At 41.7% G+C, this 16,484-nt stretch overlaps 1 protein-coding gene across 1 annotated transcript in view; it reads right to left on the bottom strand.

The window, feature by feature from the left end:
* KIAA1958 (KIAA1958 ortholog) overlaps window positions 1–16,484 on the bottom strand; it is a 68,772-nt gene that overhangs the window by 14,501 nt on the left and 37,787 nt on the right. The gene's annotated exons all lie outside the window — the stretch shown is intronic.

Genomic DNA, 16,484 nt, shown 5'->3' with positions numbered 1-16,484 from the left:
AATATGCAGGTGCTACCACTACAATGGTTGTTACTGACAGCTGATTTTCGGGCTGATCATAAGCATAAAAAGGAAAAGCTTTTTACATGTAAGTGATGTGTGTGCTTAAAGACTGTTTTCTTGGCATATGCAAACTATCTGTACTAGAATGCAGCTTAAAAGCACATAGGTGGAACTGTTGTTACGAATGTGACAAACCTTAATGGCCTTAGCAAATGCAAAGAAGGAAAAATTCATTGTTTTGACTATTCTCTGTAATTGTGAATGGAACATTCTTTCTTCTCTCTCCACTTAATATGCAGAAGAGGGAAAAAAAGCAAGTTCTTTTTTGTCCTGTCTCATTGCAAAACGCACACATTTTGGTGTCTGTCAGCACCACAACAGGCACACTTGCCAGGTGTTTTCCACCCAATATGCACACTACAAAGTGGTATGAGACCAGATAAAGTTCCCACTGCCTGTCAGTCATGTCAAGCTCATGTCAGGCCACACAGCACACCCATGCTTTGCAGCAGTGCTCAGATGCTTGCTCCTCATGTTCACGCTGTCCTGCAAGCCTACAAAGAGGGGGAGGCAGCAGGAAAGGAAGGTGGCCCTCCAGGAAGGCCCCACAGGTCCTTCTCTAACCCCCCTGCAATGCTTCATGAGGTGCAGAAATATCAGGGCTCAGCTGGGCAGCTTTCTCTTCTACCCATCTACAGAGTGACTCTGGAGAGAGTTCATCCCATCACCTCCATACCATAGCTGTGGACAGAGGCATGGGGAGCAACTTGTCCTAGGATTTGCCAGCAGGCCAAAACCAGGGCAGTAATATCCCAGGACCAGGTCCTGTGGCTTCACTGTGAAGCATCTACTGCATCCACAGCACTTAGTGAAACTTATTGAGGGGCGTTCCTCAAATCCTCTGCAAAGCACAGAGAAGCAGGGGGCTGAGATGAGACCTTTGCAGGCTTCTGCAGCCATCAAAAATGCTGCCACAGAGCACTGAGATTTGCTGAAACTGTGCTCAAGGGGAAGAAGGAAAGATTACCAGCCTGTTTCAGAAACTAGTTTTAATATTGATGTCAGTATCAAAGAGCTCCTAGCAGCCTACAGTCAAGTCTCATGCGTTAGGCAATGTATAGGATAGATCCTTTTAGTATGGCTAGATGCAGGCTGGAAGTGGAGACAATGCTGTTTGAAGCTCCAAACCAAACATTTACTCTGGTACCTTGCTCACTGCACCCACCATCACTTATTACAACACTGTATAAGTAATCAGTGCTTTGACTGACAGCCCACATTTTGAGCACTGTTTCAACATAAACAGCACATATAATGGCTCAATTTTATACATGTCATCAATCACTACTTAGAGGATAGCCTGTCACAACACAGCAGTGACACCCAGTCATTCATTTATGTTATGGCATCTTTCCTTAATCTGCAAAGGAAATTGCCGTATCTGCAGCTAACAGTTATAAAACTCATGTTGAATTAAGGATCCCCTGAAGTTGCATGAGTAAAATAGTACCCCAGAAACACTGCATTCCTGCAGTGCTGTGGTGTGTTACTCCTCAAGGCAGGTGGGAAATGTTAAAGATAACGGGTCAGCTTCTCATCCAGCCACATCAGGAGAGCTATGTCAGTTTTAACTGAATCCAGACCACAGTGGTAATGGATTATTATCTTCCTTTGAGACTGCTCAAATATCAGGATATCTCATAGCATGGGCTGAATGCAGGGAGGCAGTGAGACCCAACGGGCAGAGTCTGAAACAGATAAAGTCATCAGATCTCAGCTGAGCCAGTGTCATCATCTGCGTATGCTCTTCACCCTCAGCAAAAGCAGACAGTGCAGCTGAGTGCTAACTGAGACAGCTCTTTATAGCCTAGGATAGCTGAGGAAGGAGACATAATTCTTCATGTCATTAAAGTCTTACTTCTTTATTTAACCAAGGAGATTTCATAGTGCTGAAAGAAACCATATAATCCATCTCCAACTGCCATGAAGACACAAACTGTATCCAGGCACACTTAATATTGCCAAACTTTGTGTTTTCTGCTAATTTCGTAATCTAATTCTCTATTACTGTGGTGGTTGACACTGATCAGAACCTAAGCACCTCCTAGCCACTTGCTCACTTCCCACCCCAAAGGAATGGGGAAGAGAATAGGAAGAGCAAGAGTGAGAAAACGTGCGAGTCAAGACAAAAACTATTAATTGAAGGGAAGAAGAAAAAGAAACCCAACCAACAAGTGATGCAAACGCAGTCACTCACCACCTCCCACAAGCAGACCAATGCCCACCACCCTCCACAAAATCCTCCCTTCAGTTTTTATTACTGAGCATGATGTACAGCAGGGAATATCCTCTTGGTTAGTCTGGGTCGGCTGTCCCCTCCCAGCCTCTTGCCTACCTTAGACCTAGCTGCCGGCCAGACAGACTGGGAGAAAGAGAAAGCCTTGATACTGTGAAAGTCCAGTTCATCAACCAAAACACTGGTGTGCCACTAACACTGTATTAGTCACAAATCGAAAACACATCAGGGTGTAGGTAGCTATGAAGAAAGTTAACTCCATTCCAGCCATACTCAGTACTATTAGGCCATTTGGATCACTAATGGAACAGTGCCCAAGACGAGCCACACCTTGTATCCATTCTATACAACAGCACAAGGTGGCCACAAAAATTATTCTCTGGGTGCAGCCTGAAAATGGTCCTTGTAAAATACATACAACAAACCCATCCACTGTACACATCTCTACTGTGCCTACAGGAAATAAGGAGAAACAGAATCAGAGCCCTTACCACAGTCTGGATATTTGGCATTGATTGCTTCTGCTCTAGCCACATGGCTTTGCAACCTTTTCAGAGGAGATTAGACTGGTGTAATGTCATTTTGTTCCTTACAAATCCACCCAGAATGACACATAAAGAAAGGCTACATAAAGTAATTCAATTATTAAGAATTCAAAACTAAGAGGCACCTCAAGTGCCATCACAGTGAATTTTTGAAAAAGTTTACGTTATAGTAAGGATATGACAAGCTGGGAGAACTGTTAAGGCACAAGAGTTCATATCTGGGTCTGGGTATTGAAAGTGAATGTTCACACTCGTGAGATGGGAGTGTCGTGGTTTGAGCAGCTGCTGTGCTTGTCGCTGGAGCTGGGGAGCTGCTGTGCTTGGGGTTTGAGTAGCTGTGTTGTCTGTTGCTTTGCCATCAGATCCAGAGACATCTTTTTCCTGCTCCTTACAGAACAGGGCTCTGTAGGTATAGGCCAAGCCCCAGCACACTGCGGTAAGTTGTCCCTCTTTGGTATTGCCAGGATGACAGCACACCTCGCGTAAGTGTTCTGCTAATTTTTCTGGATTTTGCATTTGTTCAGGAGTGAAGTTCCAAAGCACTGGATGGGCCAGCTGGCCTAGGAGCTTGCCCATACGATCCCACACACCCTGCCACTCATGGCTGTCCAGCCTCGGGGAAGATCTCTTGGTGGTATTCTTAGATAGTCGTTTAACCTTAGACAAGACCTGAGCCGGACCCTGCTTAGCTTCCAAGATCGGACAAGATCAGGAGTTCTCAGGGTGGTGTGGCTGTAGGCAAAACACAGAGAGCATATGCAGCAACAAGCTGGTTCCCAGCAAAAGCAGCACGGTGCTTTCAAGGGCATTGAAAGGATATTGAAGATCTTTAACATTCCCAGAATCTGCTTCTATTGTAAATAGCCTGGTGGGGGAGTGGAGGGTGTGAGAGAATATCTCCCTCATAGGTTGACCCCCTGAGGGAAGGAAAAAAAAAGATATGTAATTGTTAAAAATTCCCATTACATGCACATTTCCAATGTGACAGTTCCTAGATGTTTGCTTGGTCTCACTTTGCTGCATCTTGCTCAGTAGAGACCAAAAGCTCTTTTGGCCAGAGCTTACTTCTTTTTTTTTTTTTTTTCTGTAGTCCTGCTGGAAATTACTGAAAACACAGGGGGGGATCCACGTTAGTTCCTCGACTACTGCTCACAGTATCATTGTCCAACTCTTCAGTGTGCATGCGTTCCAAAACTGGGGAAGAGCACAGAAAAAAAAATCACAAAGCACTCCTCAATAGAAGGGAACACCTCTGTACCAGCAAGGCCCTGAGGTAGGAGAGTGGAGATATGTCATATATGTTTGTACCTTTTCTATAGTCTTCTGTAGGTGTGTCTGCTGTGAGGATCTAGGAAGACAGATAACTCTCATTTAATCGTCTGATTTGCCTTGGCTAGTAAAACAGACTGAACCAACCAACCAAAAATTATTGCCATCATTGATCTTACTAAGCCAAGCTATCCTTAATGCCTTTTTCTTGTCATTATGCAGCCTTTGGAGTTGGTAGTGCTGAAACCCCTGTTTTACAGACTAGGTGCAGAAACATATAAAACAAATTGACCTGATATGCATTTCCTGAGGTCCTGTCCCCTTAGCTGCATCACTGCACAAAGGACCTGGTTGGATTACTTGTGTTTCCTATCTGATCCCACACTGGAGTTTCATTTCAAAGAAAACCAGAAGGTGTCAGAAACCAGTAAAACCCACCCTACTGTGGGATCTGGGGTAGACTCCCAACTAAGAATTTGAAGAAATGCCAAGTGGTTTAGATGTCCAAGTTTAAATGTAGCAAAGAGATAAAACAGACAACCTAGTGAGAGCCAAGTGTCCCAGGCTAGCCCACAACCATAAGATGACCCCTCCCACAGAGCAACAGCTGTCTTCTGATCTTTTCATAATCTGATCTTAACACAGCCAAGACTTAACATTATCAGCAGAGTTATCAAACTCAGGGTTAATTTAATTTCAGCTCACACATATACACACACTCAGGCTCCCTGAAAAGGACATAACCTCTGTAATCATGTATGGCCAGAGGAAAGGCACTTGCTTTCCCAACAGACAGATGTTCATAGTGTGTTTGTAACGCTAGTGGAAGTCATGAACCTGAGCTATTACTGCAAACATTCTTAAACTCTGCTTAAGGTAGGCAGTGAGATCTCAGAAGACGGACATTAAAAGTAAGGTATGGGTTTTGGTGGTAATCACACCACCAGCCAAAGTCTTCTCTGCCCAATTTGTGTTCTGACTAGGAAAATGCTTCTGCAGCAAACCTGCTTTCACCAAAATGCTTTCATTCAGGTGAAAAACCCTAGTTAACCACACACGCTTCTCCACACTGGAGCTAAGTGCTCTCTCTCCACTCCCCAGCACTTTGCGCTTTGCAGGCTGGCTCTTGCCCATGCTCCATAATTATTGATAAGCAGTGATACCCAACCTGTGAGCCATATGCAGCTTACTAAAACAGCTAATGTAAACCACAGCCTGCTCCTACCTTTCTTTTCTCCTGTCCCCTCCTGTTTCAAGAAAGTATCTGCAGGCAAACAACATTCTCAAGGCAACAAACGCAGTGGGCTGAGGTCTCACCATTGCACAAGAGAGGTATGGTCAAGTCATAGTGGGGAAAGGCTGGGGGACCCTCTGACAAACGTGTCCTCCTGGAAGCAGTGCTATAGCTCTGCTGTCAGGGGCAGCTGAATGCCACTGTTGTACCACAGCATCCCTCAGTATCAGTCCTCTTTCTGCATGCACAACTTCGAAAGCTAACAGCTGGTTTTCACTGTATCACAGGAATAACCAGGTGAAGCCATTCTCCCATGTCACTGGCAAAGAGCAAAGGTGAAGGTAAGAGCAGGAGGTCTCCCTGGCAGAAGTGCCTCTGCGCATTTGCAGAAACACCATGAGACTAAGAGACAGGGAGAGCTAAACACCTGAAGAACATTATTTTTGGCACTGTCTGGTACGGACTAACTTCCTTGGGGCAATGCCTACACATGCACAGGAGTCAAGGGCTTAAGTAAAAAATACATATGTTTTAATGTAATTATTTCATATACAGCAATAACCATTTCTTTAGGAAGTCCTAAGGCCAAATAATGTTCACTTCCTATGCCATAATAACCATAGTTATTTAAGCTTAAGCTTGGTGAGTCAGAGTCTCCTCTGACTGCCTGGAGACTTCCACCAGCTTTTGACATCTAACAGCTTCTCAGCAATACAGGATCAAAGGATTTACTTATTAACTGCAGATTACTGGAGTAGAAGAAAGTGGTCCTGCACTTCTTCTTGAATTTCTGCCCTACTCATCTGTCGTTGCTACTAAATATTGTTTAACAGTTCAAGTTCCCTACTTCTACTACATGAAGTTGAACTCAATGTAGTTTCACATTTTCAGAAAAGGCTTTCATTAGCAAGTAAAATCTGTAGTATGATAGAAATTTAGTAATTAAAATCTATTAAAGATGTTATGTTTTCTGCAAAAACAAATTATGCTTCAATTCATCAATTAACCTCCTCCAACAAAATTATCAGTGAAATATTTTATGACTCTAAAAAGCTTTAGCTTCTGTCAAAGAAAAAAGGATACAGACTGCAAGCAAATGAGCATGGAAATATTTATACAGTGGTATCTCCATGAAGTAAGAGTCACCAAAATAAACCTCAGTCATCTGAACACTTTTGGCAAGGTACAGAATGGTCTGATAAACAGATACTCGCTTAGATACTAGCGCTGGTTCTCAGTTTGCGTTCGCTTTCACTACTTTCTCATCACAACAGCCTGAAAAGGTAAAAGGTGCAATTTGGCTGGTTTGCTGGCAAAGTCAACAATAAAATTCACATCAATATTAATGTGACTATTGCGTAATCCTCAGATGACAGAAAAAATTGTAGCCATGACAAGGGATTAAGAGTTTATGTTCTCCCTATGACTGAGTGGATCAACCTTTTACACAGTGGATCCCAGCAATCACTAATGAGCGGCACAGAATAGCGGTGCTCTAGGGACTTTGCTTTGTACAAGGCTTCTCTCCTTCTCCTTCCGACTGTACAGTACATCTGAGCTACTTCAACACAAAGGTTCTCAAAGCACATTTTCTAAATAAAAAATGTTTTCATTTTTTTACAGTATGATCTCCACTTCATCTAGTTGTCTGGTTTTTGTTTTGTCAGGGCTAGTGGAAAAGTGTTGCATGGTAGTTTTACCTCAAATTTGCTCTTCCACTGAACACTTAAGGTGGTGTTTCTGGGATATGAGGCTGTGCAGTTTCCTGTCTCCTTTTGAAGTTGTCCTGTGATGCACTGGTGTGAATTGCTGCGATTCAAAATGGGATAGATTTCCTCTGTACCCTGACAGCGGGGCAACTCGGTTCACATTTACCCAGATCCCACCTCCATCTGGCAGGAACAAATATACCAACTCCAACTTTCCCAGGAAAAACAGCTGCAGCACTGCAGCACTTGACAGCAGGACACTAAAGGTGCTCCTTGGGGCACAGCATTGAGAACAGCAGAAGCTGAAGATATTTTGCAACAGCACTGGAGAAATAAGATATCTGGTAGGTAGGTGATGTCCAGGCAAAATATACTCAGTTCACAGGTGGTCACCTGTATTATAACCAAGCCTGGAACCAGCTCCCCGTCTATCTGCTCTGCCTTATCCCTATCTTATTTCCATAGTAGCTATTACTTTTACAGGAGGTTTATAAAAAGAAATCCTTTGCACCCTTATATAATTGACTGAGGTTCGGGTACCCAACTCTTCATAGAAGTGGAGGATGGAAAAGCCATGCTTGGCTATTTCTACACTGCAAACCTAAAAAATATTAGAAAACTTTCAAAAAGATGTGAAACCCCTTTCCTTTCAAAATAACTGACTAAACTTTCTTCAGCTACGTTCACTTCTAACACATAATTGCTCCTCTTCCAGAGCTCAGGTTAAAAAAAAAGCAGGTCAACTGGTGAAACTGGAGTGCTGGTGGAGTTGATTAAGTGTCAAAACACTTTCTAGAATGTGAAGAAAATGTCATCTTTATGTTGAGCTTGCAGCTTTCTGTTAAGCCATATAATTTTCTAATAATTTCCAACCAATTTACAGCTAACTCTACTTAGAAAATGCAAAGTACTGATTTCAGTTTAAGGCTAAAGACAAGAGACATTTTTTGCCTATGATCTTCAGGTTAAAAATTCTTTTTTACCCAGGAGTTCTTAGCAATACAGAGAAATACGGTCCCTTCAAAGCATGTTATTTACTTCACGATCTGTGGCAGAAGAAATTAAAGGAGTATGTCAGTGACTGTCTAACCCACCCTGAGAAGTGGAACTGGATGATGTATAGCAGAAGCGATACGCTCATTTTCCAAGAGAACTTGGCTGGCTTGGCACCAGTCCAGAATGTTTGCATACACATCCTTGGCAGAATACCTGCTTTTCCCCTAATAAATTTCCAATTCAACAAAGTGTATTTTAAGCGAATTCTGGGTTGAGGTCCCTGTATTTAAGTATATGCTTATGTGGAAATCAACAGGACTAAGTCATTATACGTTTAGAAGGTGGAACAGTGCCACAATTGAATAACATTTTTATGTATAAGATGACTCAATTCAAAAGTTGCTGAAAGAAAAAAACAAGAAGGAAAAATTGAAACTATGAAGAAAATAACTGTAAAGATCTAAGAAACACCTCCTGTGTTGAATTAGCTTATCATTTAAAAATTAATGAAGCATTAGGGGGAAAACAAAAATTCTCATGGCAAATTCTTATTTCTAACATCAGAAAAAACCACAAAGCTACATTTTCCACAAGGTTTCCACCTTTACAAGCTCACACAGAGAAAACCAGGTTAACATGTGTAAACAGATCTCACAAGTCCTGATTGCTCAGCCAGCAATTTAACCAGTGGGTTGCTTTGCACAAAATCACAGGTACAGATTTAAACATCATTTTAGAAAAAATGGTACAGTGGAACTGTACCACTGCCTGCCTGCAGTTGCAAACCCAGTGGAAGAAGAATGAAAAATGGGACACAAACATGCATCCCTTTACAGTTCAGTCTTCTCTTTACATGCTAACCCGCATCACCAGAGGCTTAGCATGTTCTCAGCTATAGCCTACCACCAGTTTCAGCATTATTGCATTTAAGAGGTAACTTTAATACTTGAGAAAGCGATGCAAGAAGTCTCGAAGGGATGTGCCAGGGATATGAAGTTTGCCTGCTTTTGATTCACTCCAGACAGCAGCTGAGAAGCAGAGTTGAGAAGTATGGGAAGGAAATAAAAATGAGGGGGAGAGAAGGGAAAATCAGAACAAAGAGATGTGAAAAAAGGAACAACACTGAAGAGAGATTAAAAACAGATGAGAATCCTGATCATCTGAAATCTAATTTATATCACTGTTTCAGAATGAGGCAGCCTAACCAGGGTAGTGAAACAAAGGAAAGGAGTATGTAATAAATATTTTATTACATTAATCATAATAAGCTGTACTTTAAGTGTTGGCCAAAGCATATTCTTAAATCAAGCTGAGAATGTGAGCAGTTTCAGACTTAAGAGCATGAGGCCCACATGACTGTAATTAAGATAATAAATCATGCTGTAGAGCTCTCTACACAGGCTGACAGCACTTAGTTGATATATTGCTTATTAGAGACTGCAGACATTTCTCCCTTTATTTTATTAAAATGCCAGTGGTAGTGAATCAAAAGGTACCCTTTTCTGTTCTGGCTGAACTACCTCCTGCAGGTAATAGGAAACATGTTGGGAGCTTATGCCATTGACTTCTGATAACAAGATCTCAGCACACGCATCCCAAAGAACTGCATTTCAGCACCTTTTTTCTCACATCTATCTTTAATTTAGCAATGTACTCGAATTGCCTTCTTACTGAACTTGCAGTTTTATTTCTGAGATTCTCTGTTGGTGATTTTGCCCAACCAGACCAATTTCCTTTTACATTTCCGCACTGTATATTCCCCAGTATGAGTGAAGCAACCTATGGGGGGTAAAAACTCTATGAAGAGCTCACAATTTACAACCTTGCCTAACTAGTTTCAATGCACACTTTTAACATACATATTTCCTTTGTCTTCACTGGGTCAGAGAGCAGACTTTAAGGACAAGCTCTTCACAGAATTCTCCAGAGAGGATGAAGTGCAGCACTCTGAGTGAAACAGCTCCTAAGGTAGATTTTTTTAGCCTGCTTTTCTGTTTTCAACCTGTGCTGAGAATACTCTCCTCCTTGCATGCCAGAAAAAAAGTCAACTTTAAATTTCACCTTACCCTTTGCAAACACAACTCTCACCATATTAAGGAGGAGTGGAAGTCCAAAGGCGTAGAAGTCTTACAAGGTTGGGGGAGAATCAACAGCTGAGCAGAGGACAGGGACAGGAATACATCCCAACATGCAGAAAGGCCACAGACCTCAGGCATTAGATACTCTGCCAGGCAGCTGCTGACACACCCTGGCTGACCAAAGTGCACACGCTTTGTTCCAGACTAGCCATGGCATGTCCAGGCATTTGCCAGAACAAGGAATCCCAAGAGGCTGGAAAGGAGCAGCTGGAAATTCTGTACAGAGAGGAGAAGAGATAAGGAATGCACATTTGTCAGGAACCAGGCTGTTGTTCATGGCACAATTAGTTTATTTCTTGAATAAATGTTTAAACTTACTTTATCATAGTTTAAATTAATAGATTTAGTCACATTTTGCAGCTCTTCTTCAGTAAAGTCTCTGTAAATAAATTGAGTAATTTCAAATTGTTTCTAGCTTCGTACACAGAGACAGAGCATACACACACACCCATTTTGTCACTCAGAATATTGTTATTATTTCTCTTCTGTAATTATGTTGTCAGAATTTTCCTGTTGGGATTGTATTGTTATTTCCATAAAAATAATTTGTCTTTCTATGTGGTATATGAACAACCAGTTCCCTTGCTATTGAATAAGTTCATTCCAAAACCAACACCAATTAATTCACGTAAGAGGTGACATGGAGTGTAATTCAGTGGATGTAATTATGGATGTATGTATTACATATATATGGCTATTTTATCACGCACTAGCACAATAAACAGTCTAATGTATTTAACAACTGTACAAGTGAATGGTAAATGGGACAAGTTATTTGTAAAACTAAGTTTTCTAAGGGTGAGCGGAAATCTGCAGAGGAAACAGAGGCAAAAAGACACTATACAGGCAGAAAAAAAAGATACATAAATCTGTGAGCAAAAAGCAAAGCATGTATCAGCATCCAGGTGTGAATGCTGCACTGTAATGCCAATAATAGTTTTCCTGACTGTTAATTTGTTTTCTTGGATGTATAGTCAGTAAGAGAGCAAGTCTCCAACAACTTGCAGTACTCCATTTGCCGAGAGTCAATGACAGTAAAAAATCCCCGTAACACGGCACATGCACATGACTGAAGGATAGAGCTCACCACAATCAGAAGGGTGCTACAAGTTGTGGACAAAATTAAATTATTCCCATACAAAACCATCCATGTTTCTGTGCCTCACTCATACTGCTATCCTTGACCACCCACAGCAGCAAAGCAGAGATTAGGCAGATACCCAGTTAGGAGAGAGGTGAGTACAAACAGAAAGTTAAAGCAAGCTATTCAAAGATCAGAGATGAATGTTTCACATTTTTGATCTCTGAGTACACAAATGTCCTGCTTGAAATAATTCAGTAATATGGCATATTCAGCTTTTGCACTGGGGCGATGTGATCTAGGTCAGAACAGCTCAGAATCATTTTTTCTCTTCTCTGAACAAAAAAGGCCAGCTTTTTTCTTTCCTACTCCCTTTCTCTCTCCCACCCAAGGACTCTCCCACAGCAAGTGATTAAGTAGTATTAAGCCATAGCCGTATGGTTTCAAGTGATGTTTTCATCATGAAGACCTAGTTAATGAAAAGCAACAACAGACCACAGTGTCATTGCCAGGCATCCCTAGTTTAATCAACAGGAACACACACAGTATTTCTCTGTGTGTGTGTGTGTGTGTGTGTGTGTGTGTGTGCGCACTTACTGTTTAATTAAAGTTAATGTGAGCGACAGGTGTATGTTAGAAGTAAGATGCAGCCGATGCACTTAATGGTCAATGTATAATGAAGCACATAAAATAAAGCTTTCATCAGTCTCAACAAGGTCCTCAGCACCAATTTTTACATGACATGCATGCAGGAAAGTCCTGTTCCCGGCTTTCACCGGGGGCAGGATTCAGTGGCAGCCAGGACCGCAAACTTCGAGTGATCAGCAGCATCCTACCATTTTTGCAGGGCAGCATTGCTTGGCTCCAGACAAATGCGGACTCATTTGGGAAATCAAAATGCAGCTCTGCCTACTCATCCTACAGAGGCCACTAGGCACATTCAAGCTGTTCAGAAAAATCAACGTTGAAAGCAGCTGTTGTGTGACCAGTCTGTGGAGTGTCCCAGCAAGAAAGATTCATCAGGGAATAGAGACATTTCAGTTTCTCTCTCTTGAGGTTCTGATTTAATAGCCTGCTTCAACACTTCCTGCAAACAGCATGGGCATATGGGTGGTGGGACTGTAGTGGTAGGACAAGGGGTAATGGCTTCAAACTTAAACAGGGGAAGTTTAGATTAGATATAAGGAAGACGTTCTCTACTGTGAGGGTGGTGAAGCACTGGAACAGGCCCAAAGAAGTGGTGAATGCCCCATCCCTGGCAGTGTTCGAGGCCAGGTTGGACAGAGCCTTGGGCGACATGGTCTAGTGTGAGATGGCCCTGCGCATGGGAGGGGGGTTGGAACTAGATGATCTTAAAGTCTTTTCCAACCCAAACCATTCTGTGATTCTATGATTCATTTAAGCATACTTTATCAAAGAAAGAGGGATTTCAGCACGTTTCACTGCTTCCAGGATCTGGATGTTTTAGCAACCACTGGTGCTTTGCCAGCCATGACAAAGTATCTACCATCATGCTTCTGTTTTCTTTTCTGGGAAAATCAAACATGATTTTCTGTATTCAAAATTGTTATCTTGCTTAGATAGACAGGAAATACACTCAGAAATTTTTACTGATCTATTTGATGCTCAAGTACATTCCAGGTACACTGCAAGCACAAAAAGAAGATGACATGACAGAACAAGTCTCACTAAGAGGATGATAATTTACATATGAAGAAAATGGGAAAAATAAGACCTAGCTTCAGAGAACAGCCCATGCAAAAATGGCATGCTCCCACTATGGAGACAGGTGAAAACAATTCTTCCCAAAGTCTACTTACTGCTATTAGAAACTTTGACCTTAAATACGTAAATAAAATGGTTCTTCTGTAGATATATTTACACAAGTACCAGCCTCATCCAAAGTGGGAAAACTCTCTCAGAAACTATGCTGACCTAAAATGCCAAGCCTTGTATTTCTTTTCTGTTCCAGCATCCAAAGCACAAAAGTGCGTGTCTGAGGCCTTTCTAGAGTGTCTCTGTGCTGCTCTGCTGCATCTCATTTGCAGATCCCAATCTGATCCTGCCTTCCCTCTCTTTTCTTACTTAAAGTCTCACAAATCATAAGATGAAAATAGCTCCAAATTAAACAAAGCAATTGCAAAGACCACAAGAAGAAAACAAACCCACCATGTTAATCTTCTGTTTCCTAAAAATGAAGTGATGTTCAGTACAGATTTGTCCAGTTTTCTTCATTGCTTCCATATGTTTTCAGGACAGCTGGAACTATCAGTGTCCTTATTTTCTTCCTTTATACACCCATATCACAAAACACAGCACTTTGCACAGAAATGTTTAATCTTGTTTAAGATGCCTTTAGTGAAAGGGAGATCATAGCAGCTAGATCATTATGGTCTTGCAAAAATGATTATTTTCTACTTCTCCCTTCTGCTTCTTTTTTTTTGCCTTTCTGCCTTTCTTGTTGGGGTAATGGAGAAGAGGGTACACTTCCAAGACTGAAATGAGCAGTGATGCTCCAGAACACAACCATTAACTGAGGCGGGCAGTTCCTCTTCCAATATGACACACCATCTTACTTAATACTGTTTGTGCTATGGTACTATGAATTAAAAACATACATTTAATGAAGCGTCAGTAATTCTCAGTGACGCTATTCCTCTATTCAGAACCCCAGAGAATATTCCTGATTGTCTGGCAGCTGAACTTGGCATGCTTTAGACTTAATCCTTAAAAACTGCTAGAGCTTGGCTGCAATAGATCTTTCTGAGGGTAGAAATTAAACTCCCTGCCAGCTACAGGCAAGCAGCTTCCACAGACTGCATGGAAACTACCATTCCTCACCAGTTACACAGGACCAGTAGAGGCCTATGCAGCTTTTGTTGCAGGAATACAACTCAATGCTCATCCTCAAACATCTCCCACACCAATCTACTTTCAGCTTGAATACTCATGAACGGTTTCCTCCAAAATTATCTCTATATCCAGTAATGCTGCTGCCAGGAGGTGTCTCTGTGTGGTGCAGGTCCATGGTGAATACGGTAAACAAGCACTGACATCAAGAAAGGCAGCAGTCTAAACTCTTGTGTGCATAGTTGCTTTGGTAATTACATAATATTTAGGAGAGCAAGACGATCACTCTCTATGTGACAAGTCCACTGCTGGTCTTCAAGGCTGCAAAGAGGCTGGAATGAGCCTTCTGGATTTCCACTATAGAAAGTATGTGTGGAACCCTGAAATGGTGATAAACACATTTCTTAAGTACAGTGAAAACCTAAAGATGTTGTAATACCTGATGAGTCTTCACTTCGGTGTTCTCCTGCAAGAACTGCTAACTTGACAAATGCTTCTTGTGGGACCAGCTTCATAAAACATACTCAATTTGTATTAGAATTATTAGTACTATGGTTTCATTTTTTTTCTATTTGATTTTCATGCTGTGTACTCAGATGATAAAAGCAAACAGATGACTACTTTGCCAATGCTGAAATTCTCCTTTTTATGATCCTGTCCTGCTTTTATACAGAACTCCCTTACAATGTTGTAAAGATAAGTAGTATCAGCCTCATTAGCAGAACTTTTAAGATCAAGCCTCCCAAACATTATATTATAATTTAACAGCATTTGAACACAGATAATTAAGGGTGGGAGTGGGCTGGCAAATCCATGCTGCAAGATCAGAAGGTAGTTGCAGTGCAGGAGGTGGTTAATCAACTCACTACCTTCCTTTTTCTGATAATTAAAACTATAATGATCTGATTTTATTCTCCTAAATAAGCCAGGCCCTCGCAACTTTAAAAAAAAAAAAGGTACTACGCTTTTTGTGATTATGCATCTCAGCACTTATTATTTTCAGTTCAGCTACTAGAACAAGAATAGATATAAATCATCGGACCTAAGGAGACACCAGTGGGCTCTGAACTCGTTAGTACAACACAAAGAGGAAGAGACTGTTTGACCCCTACACACGCTTAATTGTTTGCTTGACCACATTCAGCAGCCATGTCTCTGGAGGCAGGCTTCAGCAGCCATTTTAGCCAAAAGTCATCAATCTTTGTATGTAAATTACAAATGCAGAGTCTGATTAGCAAGTATCTGAGTGTTCTTACAGAGAAAGAAGAGCTTACAGAAAGTTTTGTGACTTTCTTTTGACATGATTAATTGCCTTGTATTGCATTCAGTCATGGCACAGTTCTACTGGGCTTGGAAGGATTACAGCAAGGATGGGTTTGGTCTTTGTGTATGTATGGCTGATACTCCATATACCTCTAAAAAAAAGCTTTTCCTTGTTTGCACTTCTTTGGCATGTGCTAGCTGACACTTCCCCCCCCACCCCCCCCCCCTTGCAGTGTGAACAGTGATTCAGGAGTTTAAGCTAAACCTAGTTAAAACTGGCAATTCATGAGATGTGGGGGACTTCTTTCTCCTCTAAGTCTTGTAACATTTTGATGCTCATCTAACAGCTCCTAATTCACAAGTCTTATGATCACACGAGGATCTCAGCTCCCACATACTTTAAACCCACACAATTGCAGAGGGGAAGAAAGGGAAAGGAAGAGGTCCTACTTTTTTTGGTTGCAGAAAAGTATTTCAAAATAGTCCACCTAAAAAAGCTCTAAATCAGCATCAGACTTGCACCGCATGCAGATGCACTGCATTTTATAATGGTCATAATCAGATAGAGACATTCCATGAACACCTGGAAGAGACAGGGATGCCCACACTGAAAGCAGGGTGAGAGTCAAGCCATGTTAGGTGCCAATTAATCATGAAAGGCTGCAATCCCTGCTCGCACTTTCCTGTGATGTGAGCACAGGACAAGAACTAGATCTTTGCCCAAGTCACCAGGCTAAGCTGATCATCAGGTACTGATACAGGATCCTGACATAACAACTACAGGAGACAAAATAATAAAGAACAAGGAAACCTCAGAGGCATTAGAAACATCAGAGTCAGCAAGGCCAAGGCCAACCACTGCTCTCAGCGCAGACTAGTGAACCATCCATCATGGCACACATTCAACCTCCAGTATCGTTTGATAACCACAGCAGAGGGACAGCGTGTGGCACACTGAGTAAGAAAGCAGCGGTGCTTGTGGACAGCCTGTTTCCTTTCCAAACTCTGCAAACACCACCCAGCAGCCTGGCAAGTTCAGCAATGGATACGCATGAAGGCCCTGTGATGGTCCCACAGAATATGATAATATGATTTGCCAC

Source organism: Strigops habroptila, chromosome Z (genome assembly GCF_004027225.2).
Source record: "Strigops habroptila isolate Jane chromosome Z, bStrHab1.2.pri, whole genome shotgun sequence".
NCBI lineage: Eukaryota > Metazoa > Chordata > Aves > Psittaciformes > Psittacidae > Strigops > Strigops habroptila.
The sequence above is the reverse complement of the archived record's forward strand: the minus strand, read 5'-3'. Positions and strand labels throughout refer to the sequence as shown.